Source organism: Mastacembelus armatus, chromosome 17, assembly GCF_900324485.2.
Source record: "Mastacembelus armatus chromosome 17, fMasArm1.2, whole genome shotgun sequence".
Lineage (NCBI taxonomy): Eukaryota > Metazoa > Chordata > Actinopteri > Synbranchiformes > Mastacembelidae > Mastacembelus > Mastacembelus armatus.
The window spans coordinates 17129797-17142173 of record NC_046649.1 but is presented as its reverse complement, the minus strand read 5'-3'; the positions used below and the strand labels follow the sequence as shown (position 1 = coordinate 17142173).

Below are 12377 nucleotides of genomic sequence, written 5' to 3'. Positions count from 1 at the left end.
GGGTTCATTAGGCTCAAGATTAAGATTTAATGAAGAACATGTAGGCTTTGCTGTAACAATGCATGCAGTGGGAGGCTTATAAGGTCAGTGGCACCTACATATATATATATATATACCTCTGTCACCTCTAAATTTGCACAACAAAATCTGAAACAAATTTACACATGTTTATGTGGTGCATTTATAAAAAAGGTAATGCAGTCTGCGAACATAAATGTCTACACAGATACAAGAGCAATGTGGCGATGGCCACACAATAGGAGCTGCTAAAATATGTCTGCTTTGCACATGCAAGGAAAAATAAACACCTTTCACTGTGCATGTTTCGCCTCAGGTGAAAGGAACGCAAAAAAACAAAATGGATGAAGGCAGAAAAACAAAACTGCTTTGACAGACTGAAGCTCAAACCTTGTGAAGATACTGATCAAACCAGCAAACAAAGTACAGAATGTGAATGTGTCAACTGGTAAGTACAAATTCCCTTTTGATTGGTTACTGTGTGCACACTGTTATATTTGACAAATCTCACCACATCTATTCACCTGGATGCTATTGGTTATTCAGAGCTGTATTAAGCTATGTAAAGCTATTTTAATTGATTCAGTGCATCTGTGCTGGAACTGCATAACATACATGTGTCTGTGGATGTGAATGTCAGCACAAATCATATAACATGAAATCTGCTGATAACATGTTCCCTTTTTGCCTCCTACATTTCTATCATTGATCCTGCAGTCTGTCACTGTCTTGGCTAATCTTGATTATGATCTTCTGTCAGGTGTAAGGGACACACATTTGCATTTGGCCTACTTGCCGGTATGTCTATATACACAGCTGAGTTTGTTTTCTGTCTCTTTGCCTTGTGTGCTTGAAGGTCTGTGTCCTTGAGCTGGTATCGTATTAAATACGTTATTTTTATGTATTTACATGGATTGTCCCTGAAACATCAAGGAAAGACTGTGTGGGAATTAACACTTTAGGTCAAAGTAGAAAAATCAGCCAATTAATTCAATTTGCACATGCATTTATATATTTTTTTCTGTCAACTGACTAGTCAAGAGCAGCACAGTCAGATTTGATTATAAACAAATGTATAGCAGATTTTCATCCCCACTGTCAATATCACCAGATTCTAGTGTGAGTTTTCATGCACCCGTCGTCGTCTACCCAGATGTGTTCTCTTTAGTTGTGATTGCTTAGCTCTTATGATTGTGTGCGCTTTATTAACATAGTTGATAGACTTTTCAGTCACTCAACCTGCAGTATACAGCAGGTCAGACACACCTATGAATCATCTTGATTTTGTGTCATTAGTGAGTCACACTGGTCGTTTTTACATCAATAAAATGCCACACACTGGCTGAGCAGGCCCTCTGAGTATAGGTGTGCGTTTTATGAGGATGTGAGTTTTGGACTACACTGTCTGTGTACTGCTGATGTGCGTAAATGAGGGGGTGAATTTAATAACAGGACGTGCTGACTAACTATCTTTGTGACACTATTTTCTTCCTATAGGCTACATTCCCATAAGGTTTGTATGTGACTGACCACAGCAAATAAAGCCAGGACAGTCCAGTGTTGCTGAATACTCCAGTGAACGTCACTTTCATTGTATGTAGCATAGTGTCTGTGTACCTCAGAGATATACAGCAGAAAGAAATCACCTTAGATGTACTACCATTAAATTACTGTCTCTGGGGACAGTCAACATTTCTTTCTGCTCTTGAACTTTACACTGTATATTCTTCATATTGCTCATAAATGTACTGTATAAGCCAGAACCAGTTTGATTGATTTACTTGTTCTCTGCTTTGTCTCAACCCATCCAGACTCAGCCCAGGTTGCCAAAATTTCATGCTTGTTCGCGTCATTAAGCTTTAGAGTTGCACAGCATGTTTTTTCTTCAGCAGTCCAAACCAAACATCTGCATGTGTTTATGTTTGTATGGAGGAAGTTCTGATGACTCCTTTGGCAAATTTGTTTGTAGAAGAAGAAGTATCTGCAGAGTCAAAATGACTCCTTACACACAGGTGAATAGGTGCAGAACATACCCTTTCACATACTGTATTGTATGGAGTTGAGAAATCAAAGGTTAGTTATCCTTTGTTCCAGTATGTGCAACATAATCATCAAGACTGTATTTTCCAGTGTCACCTAAATATAAAGCTATATTGTATTTTACTAGAAAAAGCTGGAATGTGAGATTATTTGCATTTGCGAAACATTTATGTGTATATAACTGGATGCATGTTGTTTTGAAGAATGGAAGTCAGCAATGTTAAGGTTGCAGACATGTTTGTATCATACTTGTCATTTCTGCAACATATTTCAAGTTAAAATTCCATAATACTTGAAGTAAAACCAGTACATTTTGTCTGCTTCTCTTGTGCTGCCAACTTTCCATCTATTTTCATGGTTTCCATCAGCCCAATTAATGTAAATTACAAGCTTAAGTATTAACGTCATTAAAGCAATGACCCAGTCACTGTGAATTAAACAAATACAGGTAATTCAAGTGTTTAGGCAGTGAACCATAACCTGATTTAACCAAGAACCCAAGAACCATTTTGTGTCACAAGCTCTAAACCATTCTCTATGTGTAGAACTGACATCATACTTGTGTGTGCAGTACATGCCTTTATAATTTAGATTTATGACTAATTCAGTTTTGTTAACTGAATTATGCTTGCTACAGTTTTTACCTTAATTCAGCTAATATAACTCAGGTAGGTGCAGGCAGACACATTTTCTGGTTTAATCACGTTATTAGCATTCAAGTAAACATGCTGTATGAGCAGGGTTTGCTTATTAAATGGGCACTCTACCGATTTTACACATTATGAACAGTTCACTTTTCATAAGTACTGCTCGGCCTGTGAAAACAGTTTTTGGCTCATTTTCTTTCCCCTGGCATTAAACTTTTCTTTCAAGTTTGGCAGGACACAGGTAATCTGATTTTTGCATGTTTTACATAGAAAAGAATGGTCAGTCACTGATCACACACACATACAAAAGTAATTTAACATTTCCTTAGGTCTGCAGTAGTATCAGTGGTGATGGTTTTGGAGAATGTATCATAAAACTGGCCTGCAAAATTAGAGTGAATGTGCCAGATCAGAATCTAGCACAGTGCCTGGGATTAGGAAGAGTCCCTTAATACTGAAGCCCTATGAATTGCATTACATGACATTTAGAATTCATAGTTTTTGGAGCATTAGTTTGCTTTTGGAAAATACAGGAATAATCACCCATGAGTAAGGCGTTAGGCTCAAGTTGAGTAAGGTGGTCAACTTTTTTTTGTCTCAGTCTGGAGGGCAGCTCACTGGAGCTCAGTAACTTAGTTCCCTCCTGTGCTCTTTATAGAAAACAAACTACACTACAGTCATTTTTTTCCTTGTATCTTGCCCTTTGATACTGTCATAGTCAGTATTTCACATGGTGGATTCCCTTTTTCTTGCATGTGAGAATAATTTGGACTTTATATAACTGTTTTATTCTGAAAAATCCCCAGTAATATTGTTAAGGATTAGTGTAAAACTGCTAAATATTGGCTACATTTGTGAACATTATATGCTTTTTTGGCTCTTGTCTTGCTAATTAAAAGGAGGTGTATATATAAAAGATAGTTTCTTAGTTTCAGTTCTCAACCAACCAACCAAATTAACCAAATTAAAGAAATGATGTGATGCTCTGGGTATTCATACTGTCAGTAGAAGACAAAACTTGTTTTGTTTTTTTGTTTTTTTTTAATCTTTTCCTGGCAGATCTAAACAGAAAAGACTGACACATAACCAACAAAAACTGTATATTAAATGACTTCAGACTGCAGGTTTCCATGACAACAAATGCATTTCATTAATTCATTTCTCTGATGCTGCGAAAGATATATATATATATATATATATATATATATATATATATACTGTCTGTTACTGACAGAAGCTGTGCTATTTAAAGCTGCCTAGTTAAAAGTGTTTATATAGACTTAATTTAGAGTGCTCGTACATTTTCTTAACAAGGTTACAAAGTGAATCACAAATACATGATACAGCAGTTACAGAATGTTAAACATGGGGAAAATGATAGATATTTTATTATAAAAATTCATATTTGATAAACTAAAAAATCCTACCTGCCGCTACCAACAATATTATTGCTACTGAGCCATCCCAAATACAGGCAATTTAGTTTCACTTATGTTTATTGGCAAAATTGGCAAAACGTTCATATTTATCTATTACTTCACAAAAACAACTTTGAAAATGTCTCCTTTGCTTTCCATTCACTAGGCATTCAGCTTGTCTTTCAAGTTTGATCTTTTAACCAGGATGCAGGAAATTAGAATTTTGTGTCCCAACTTTGAAAAGTAAAATATGACCAAGCTCTTGGACACACATATAAAAAGAATTTTACATTTCCTCTGCATTGTAATAGGCTTGGTGTTGATGCTTATTGGAAAGCATATCAACAAGGGGGACAAGGACAAGGAAATGATAACAAACCCTTAAAGCATTATGGCCTTAAAGAAATAAAGCCATGAAATACACATCCCTTGAGCTTAACCCAAAGATGACCCTTTGGTCTAAGGCAGTAACTTTGAATCTGCACTCTCTTCATTAAGTATATTTTGTTAAAAGACTCCTGTAGGTCTTTAAATTCCCAAGGAAGGGGGTGATAAAATCAATAGACAAATATTAATATCACCAAAGATAAATACAGGATATGAATAAAAGGAGAGGCAATCTAAGACAGAGTGAACTCCAGTGAACTCCACAATCACGCTGCAGCTCACACTGCTATGAGGCTCTACTAAATGCTAACATTAGCAATTTAACAGCTCACAATGACAGTGAGATGCTGCAGGTATAATGTCACATATGTCACTTCTGGTGACCATGAATACTGATAAATGAATATCTATTTCATGGCAATTTATGATGAAAGCAACAAAGTGTCTTGCAGTGATACTGTCAACCACGCTGCTGGCATGGCTAAGGATTTGCAGATAATAGATGGGTACTGGTACATTTAGGGAGGCACACAACAGTTAGGATTATCCTAGACAATGTATTCTGATGTTACTGAAATGGATCACATTGTAAAATATCTCATGAGGATTATTATTATTCCACCAACAAGCAGTATTGAGAAATAGTCCTGCAATGCATCCTCAGGAGATCCATGAGATCTCAGTCATGAACAAATGGTCATTGTAGTGTTGTAGTGTATTGAAAGCTACAGCTGCTCGAACAAAGCCTGGGGGTCATGCAGCTGGTTTCCACTTGCCATGTAATTAGTTGTCTAAGCAGAACAACGCTGACTGGTATATTACACATGGCAACCATTAATCTACTAAGCAAGTGCATATTTTTGTACACATATGTGATTAAGTAAGTCTGAGGATGCTGAGAGTAAATGTTTATAATGACCAGGAGTAGTTAAGCAAAACTTTACAAAATTATAGCAGAAAACTGAATAAACCTTCTGTAGCTGAATCTGTACCAATGACCAAAATTGTTGAAATCCTAACACATCTGCCTTGGAACAGAGGAATATTTCAGATTAGCTCCCAGTGGCTGTCATGACCGGATAAGAACGGCTCTCCTCTCTCTATCCTGATTCAGGTTCATTTAGTGTGATTATTCACTGACTGGAGGTGGGAATTATCCTTAATTGTCTCTCTGTCAACTTTAATGTATTCAGAAGATACATAATGTTCCAAACAAACCATTAAGTTTAGACACAACCTGTGAAACGCCATTTGGAAGAGTTTGTAATGCTGTTGCTTGCCATTAGCCAGGCAGTGACTAAGAAATAAAAGTCATAGTGGTGAAAACAAAGACATCAATGCCACACCATTTTATAATAAATAGACCCCCACTGAATGTAAAATTAGAGCTATCTAAACAGTTTAATTTCCAGTTTTCATGTCTGCTGAATATTGCTCTGATCCTTTGTGTCACAACCATTACCATATCAATGTGCTTTTATCTTTTTATGTTGCTTTGTTTTATTATTGTCCTGCCTGTCTTTAACGCTCAGGTCTTTTGAGTGTTAAAGCTGACCCTAAAACATGTATGTCAATGAATGTAAAGCACAACAGAAAATACAGTGATAAAACAAATCTCTATTCTCTATAAAACAAATGTCTCATGATGAACTGTGTGTGTGTGTGTGTTCCTACATCAGTGTTTTGTGGAAAATCAAAGGCACAATCGACCATAACGTCTCTCATCTGTTTAATGGTCCACACAGTGTTTTCAATAACAACAGTGTAGAGAAGCAGAACCCTGAGCCATTAGTCACTCATGCTGCAGTTTATGTATTTTGGCTTGCAGAAGCACAAACCCATGTTTTTATGAACTTGAGAAAACAGGGATGAATGCAAATTTTAAAATGGTCAATTAAAAAAAAAATCTCCTAAAACAATCAAATCTTTTCAAAATAAAAGCCACAGAGGCAGTTACTGATATCCTGTCATGCCTTAGAAATTCAACTTTTGCTTGTTAAATCAGTCATTTTTAAAGTTTTAAGATTTGAGATTGCTTTAGGAGCAGTAATCAGCACAGATAACCTGTTGATGTAGTGACCATTTAGTGATGACCTGCTGTAGCTGGTGAGCTAGCTCACCTTGCTAGTTGATGGGGCTCGCAGTAAGGATTTCCTGAAGCTTTGCACTGTCTTCTCTGCTCTGTTTTCCTCAGGTCCTCTGTGGCATTTCGTCTACCACTGTGCGTCATTTCATTTCAATAGAAAGTTACTGAAATGAAATGACAGCTAAATATCTACAGCAGTTTTCACTGTCAGAATGACTTGCTATGGGCCATACATACAAATTTATGGGTCAAACACTGTGGGTTGCAAATTATAGAGACAGCAAACTCTTTTTCAAAATTTATGTGATGCACTGTGAAAGTAGTTTTCTACACAATAGCAGGCCACGGTAAAAGAAGTTGACTTTTTTGCTGTGATAACGGGTGCTGAGTGGGACATCTACTGCTTTTCATGACAATTCGCTACATGTTTAAAACCAGTCTGCTGTCAAAAATGGGACTTGTCTTGTTTTGCTGAAACATTTTTTAGTGACAAACACATTGCATTACCTGTGTCTGCTTCACAATAGCAGCCATCATTTTTACCATTCACTGTGAACGACCAGCCTTAACATCTGTCACAGTGGTGGAAGTGATGGACGATTAGAGTGATTCAAAGGTGCTGCTACTGTGTTGCATGCCGTTTAAAAAGTAAAGATTCAGTAGGTTGTCAGTGAAGCTCTCTCCACTTGTGTAATTTGTCTTCATTTGTGTAGAATCTTGCATGATGTCCATACCGTCTATGGTAATGTCCTTGTTTCTTAACAGCAAGTGGTTATTTGTGTACCACGTGTGTTGTAGTTGTTGTTGTTAACAAATTATTACTGACAAGTACACATTAGTGCTGTTTTATCTGTATTTGTATGCCAGTGTTGCTAAAGGCAGGGAACAGTGGAAATGCCTGAACATGGAAACTAACAACAAACACAAAATCAGACACAGACTCTTGCACTTAGTGAAATCTCCCCTACTGAGACTTCTGATGTGCGATTTGTCATTTTCCTCTCCCACACTAATGAAAGGACCTCGTCATGACATGTGTCGTCCATTACAGAACATTTCGTTGAGCTGCTTTTCTCTTCCTCTGGCAGCCTGCAATTATAACAGCATGCTCTGAGAAGTCAATCTCCGCTTCCAGCCGCACATTAAAGGCAATCAAAAGCTTTGAACAGACCTGTCAGTAGCAAAATTAAGGTCCAGGCCCAGTCATACTGGCATTGAGAGCTCAAAAAAAACCTCCGGAAGACCCTTTAAAGCTCCCAAAGTCCCTATATGTTAAACATTTACCTTAAGATATGATTTTTAAATGACTATTTGTGACTGTGATATTTGTAGCTGAAGTTATCTTATAGGAATAATATGGCTATTTAGACTATTTGCAAGAAGAAAAACATCTGTAATTATTTTCTGCTAGCCCTAAAGTAGCTTTAGAAGCATTTTTGTTTCATTTTTTTTAATGTTTTGTCCAATTTATTGTAAGAAAATTGCCAAGTAACAGTATTTAAGTGACTCATCTCACATGGCAATGGTGTACAGTTGGTTTAGTTAGTTAGTGCTCATATTTTATACAATTAAGGACACATTTCCATGCTGCACTCAATCCTCCTTCCATCTCACTGGCATCTCTCCTCATGCATTTGTTTTTAAGAGCAAGAGAGAGGGCGAGAGCTCATAACGAAGAACTGAGAATTTTTCATGAGCCATGTGCTCATATCACCATCTGCCATTGTGAAAAAACATTAGCTCCTTCTGTGCTGGAAGATTAGCAGCTTCCTCCTTCTCATCCTCCTCCTCCTCCATTTTTTTGTGCCATAAAGCAATCCAGCAGACTTCCTGTGAAATCTTAACCCGGTAGTGCACAAAACGGAGCAGAAAGGGCAGTGGAAGCTGCCAGTCGCCTTGGCGGTGGTCTCTTTGTTTATGGTAATTATGTTAATTTGTCAAAATTAATAGTGGTAATGATTTGTCCATGTTAAACTGCTGCACAGTGGACCTTAAATATTTAAAAACACCTACTTTAGTAACATTGCATTGAGAATGTCAGTGACACATGCAAAGAAGGTGAGCACTAATCAAAGCAGTCATGTCCTACAGCAAAGGGTTGATAAAGGATGATGTGTCTCTATGCTAATGTGTTTAAACTCAACACTCACAATGCTCACAATGACCAGTTAATACAATCTGGTGACTTGTGTTTGAGCAGTACCATTGCAAAGCCGCACAGCCTGTGTACACCATAGAGACGTCTCGTTATGCTAATTCATTTTTAATATTTAGCTTTTATTTTTTTCTTTTGCAACGCCACAATTTTCTTTTCAATTGGTGGTTTTATCAAAGCATTTGATGGTTTTATCATATATATTTATTTATGTAAAACATGAAAAACACACAATCTTACATTTTTGATGCTTTGTAGTTTTAAAGTTTGCTTCACATACTTTTTGGTAAGAAATTATAGCTGAAAATGAATTTGGCTTTCTTTAATTGACTGTTATATAAGTTTATATGTTATATAATATTAAACTGAAGCAATTTGTATAGAAAATAAATTGTATTGCAAATTCTTTCTCCAACTTGATGCTTTCTATTCAGATTTTTGTCCTCTCTCTTTGTGGTTTGGGTTTTCCTGACGTGGACATTTGTTGATTGTCTTCATTTGTTACAGAGGTTCTAGGTGCTGTAGTTCTTATCCTGAAGAAAATATGAATCATAGTTTTAAATTTGTGGCTTCTTTATTGTCTCTCTCTCTCTTTTTAATATAATATCTGAATCTTAATTAATATCCGCATTAGGTTTGTAGTCTCAAGAGTAGTGTGAACCAAGCAATGATCATGTTACCTATTTAAATTGTCCATAAATTGAATATCCTAAAATTGAAGGAGCTCCTAGTCCCCATCTTGGTCTGCCCACCAGCAAACTGTTTGGTTGAAATGAAATCCTGCAGACACACAACACACAGGTTTGTCCTGGAGAGTACATTTCCTAGCCACAAGGTTACTGGTGTGACCCTTGACACAGACAGACATTTATTATGTGTATGCACCATTAATGTCACTGTGTCCTTGCACAAATACTTGAAATGCTAAACTTATTATTTGTATCCACAATGAAAGCACTGTCGTTGTTCTTGCAGCAAAATCCAAATAAAACCACAGTAATTGCAGTTTTTGTCTGTTGTTCTTGCTGTTCTGCTCAAACACAGGTGTAATTATCACAGGGCTGCGTTTGAAACTGTCAGTGCCTCAATGCTTAGTTTAAAGTTCACAGAGAACTGAGCCAAAACACTTGAAGTCACTGGAAGATGCAGCCGAGCGTTTTCCATGGAAACAAGACTCAGATCATTGTCTTACCTATTATTATGCTACAAAAATAGCCTACAGATTGCTAACAGCAATGAGAGAGGATTTTAAATTTCTCTCAACAGGAGCATTTTCATTGATGCCCTTGAACAGTGAGAGCGGTAAAATGTTCCAGGAATGGCAGGAAACATGCGTCACCACTCTTCATCCAATCAGGCCACATGTCATGATTTTTTTTTTCTCTGCGTTTAATACATTTTAACAGGGCCAGAGTGTTCAAGGCAGTTATTGTGGCCTTTTCTATTTCCTGTTTTGTTCTATGAGAATATCCACATCATTGCCAGACTTTAATACTTTTTATGCCTCATTGATTTATGGCCAACCCATCAAAAGGCCCCAGCTGGGTGATCAATCATTTCAGTGTCACGCTGCACTCAGAACGCTAGGCTGCATATGACTGCCACTGGAAGTTATCTATCCTGGATCCAGGCAGGGGTTTACAAATTCAATGGGCTTACATTTTAAAGCTCTATAGGTCATGGCAAAAAATAAAGTGTAAATGAAGAAATATGTTGTTTATTCGGTATAATAAATGCAGGACAATTATGGAGTGTGATGATACACAGGAGCAAAGCTGCTGTTTCTTTGTCCCTGTTCTCTCTTTATTGGTGTTTTACATCTTTTTGTAGTTGCTTTTTATCTTTTTTTTTTTTTTTTTTTTTTTTTTTGTATGTGCATATGTGTATGTGTGTTTCTGTGTAATTTTGATTGATGCGCCAACAAGATCAGTCTGTTCATACAGAGATTCAGTCTCAGGGCCCCTGAGCCTGAACCTTGAAGGATTGTTCAGTAATCCCACTTCTCCCCTGACCCACTGTCTGGATCCCTACACCCTTGTTGAGATTTGACTAAAGCAGCTCCAATATTCAGATTGAAAGAGTGTTTATTAGTAGATCAAATGCTGTGATGGGCTTCACATGAAGTTGATTTTATCCCTGAAGCGATTGGTTGGTCTCTGTCCGTGGTGCTGAAAGTAAACAGCGTTCAGAGTTCATTTCCATACAGAATACAGTTCAGTCTTGGACTGAAATGGCACAGAACATATTGACAAACATGCAGCTTTGGGGTTTCTGTGGAACACATGGAGGAATTCAGATGTTAAACTTTTGCCTGAATGTGAGTCACAGCCCAGTATCATCGGCCTACTCAGTGCTTTACAAATTGCACCCAGCGGGGAACCGGACCTTCTGGAGCGTCTGAGAGGCGCAGGCGCAAACGTCAAAGAGTTTTATGACTAGTTTCATTTTTGGAATAAAGTTCCACGCGTGCGACGACGTGTGAATTTATTTTCCCCCTTTCTTTCCCGACGTTTAAGACCCTCTCCTTCTCCAGCTGCATCCCTGCATTTGGAGACTAAATTGTTGTCTCTGTGTCTGACGAGGCGCGAATAGCAAAGGAACTGACACCATCCTCCACCTCCTCCTTCTCCTCCACTACATCGTGGTGGCGCAACAGCAGCAGCAGCAGCAGCCAACGCGGAGTGCGTCCTGCAGCAGCAGCAGAACCGACACCTGTCGTTTTCAAGACGAGCTGACAAGCATCTTAGGAGTAATACGAGGTATTCGCAGCAAGCAATTCAGCAGCAAACACTGCCGGTGTCCGTCCATACCGATGGCTTCGCGTGTAGCTATTTGCGCCTCGAAAAATTGGTAAGTTCCTTTGAATTGCTCTCCACAGAGACTGCTGCGCGCTTCTACTCACATCTTTCGCTGCGGCTGATCACTTATGAACCGTTTCACTCAACTATATATGTCAGAAAAGTCTTAGGTATTTTAAAAAAATGACAATAGGAAAGATGAGATTGAATTCCGAGTGGGAATATACGGTAAATAAGCGAAAAGCTGATGTGTTCCTTAATGTTTCCCCTGTGCAAAGCAAGGTCACCCATGTGCAGTGATAAATTAAAGCTTTTTGAATGCGGAAATAAGGAAAAGGCAGCACAACATCAGCCCATGGATTCTGCACCATCAAGGGAAAATGAGGATGTCTTGCGTTTTTCTTCTACAACCCGTTTGACATTTGGTAAGCTGCTGTTTGAACAATGAGAGAAGACGAGCGACAAGTATAAGCTGTTCTTGAAATGCAGGATATATGGTCTGTGTGATTATGACACAGGAACAATAACAAAGCTGCCAATAACTCATGATTTTGAATGCGTTATTGCACCCTGGCTGATATGCAACCCCCCTCATTCAGGCATTGACAGTCTTGTATTTGGGTCCATTGGAAGCTGGGATCATTTTAAACTGAGAATTAATTATTAAAGCATCAAGATGTTCAGAGGAATTCAACACATACACTCACAAGGAGGGGAGGATATCTTGAGACAGATCTTTAAAATTGTGTTTACAAAAGGGGTACATCATTAAAGATGGTGCAGAGATGCCAAGACCACTCAGTTTTTCCTCACTCGTTGTTAGGTTTT

The 12377-nt window shown here is 37.9% G+C and overlaps 1 protein-coding gene across 3 annotated transcripts in view; it reads left to right on the top strand.

The window, feature by feature from the left end:
- The window catches only part of LOC113133829 (pituitary adenylate cyclase-activating polypeptide type I receptor-like), a 39065-nt gene that overhangs the window by 7930 nt on the left and 18758 nt on the right, over positions 1 to 12377 (top strand). For all 3 annotated transcript variants that reach the window (XM_026312776.1, XM_026312774.1, XM_026312775.1), the window contains one exon: positions 335 to 466. The gene's annotated coding sequence lies outside the window, so the exon portion shown is untranslated. The remainder of the gene's footprint in view (positions 1 to 334; positions 467 to 12377) is intronic.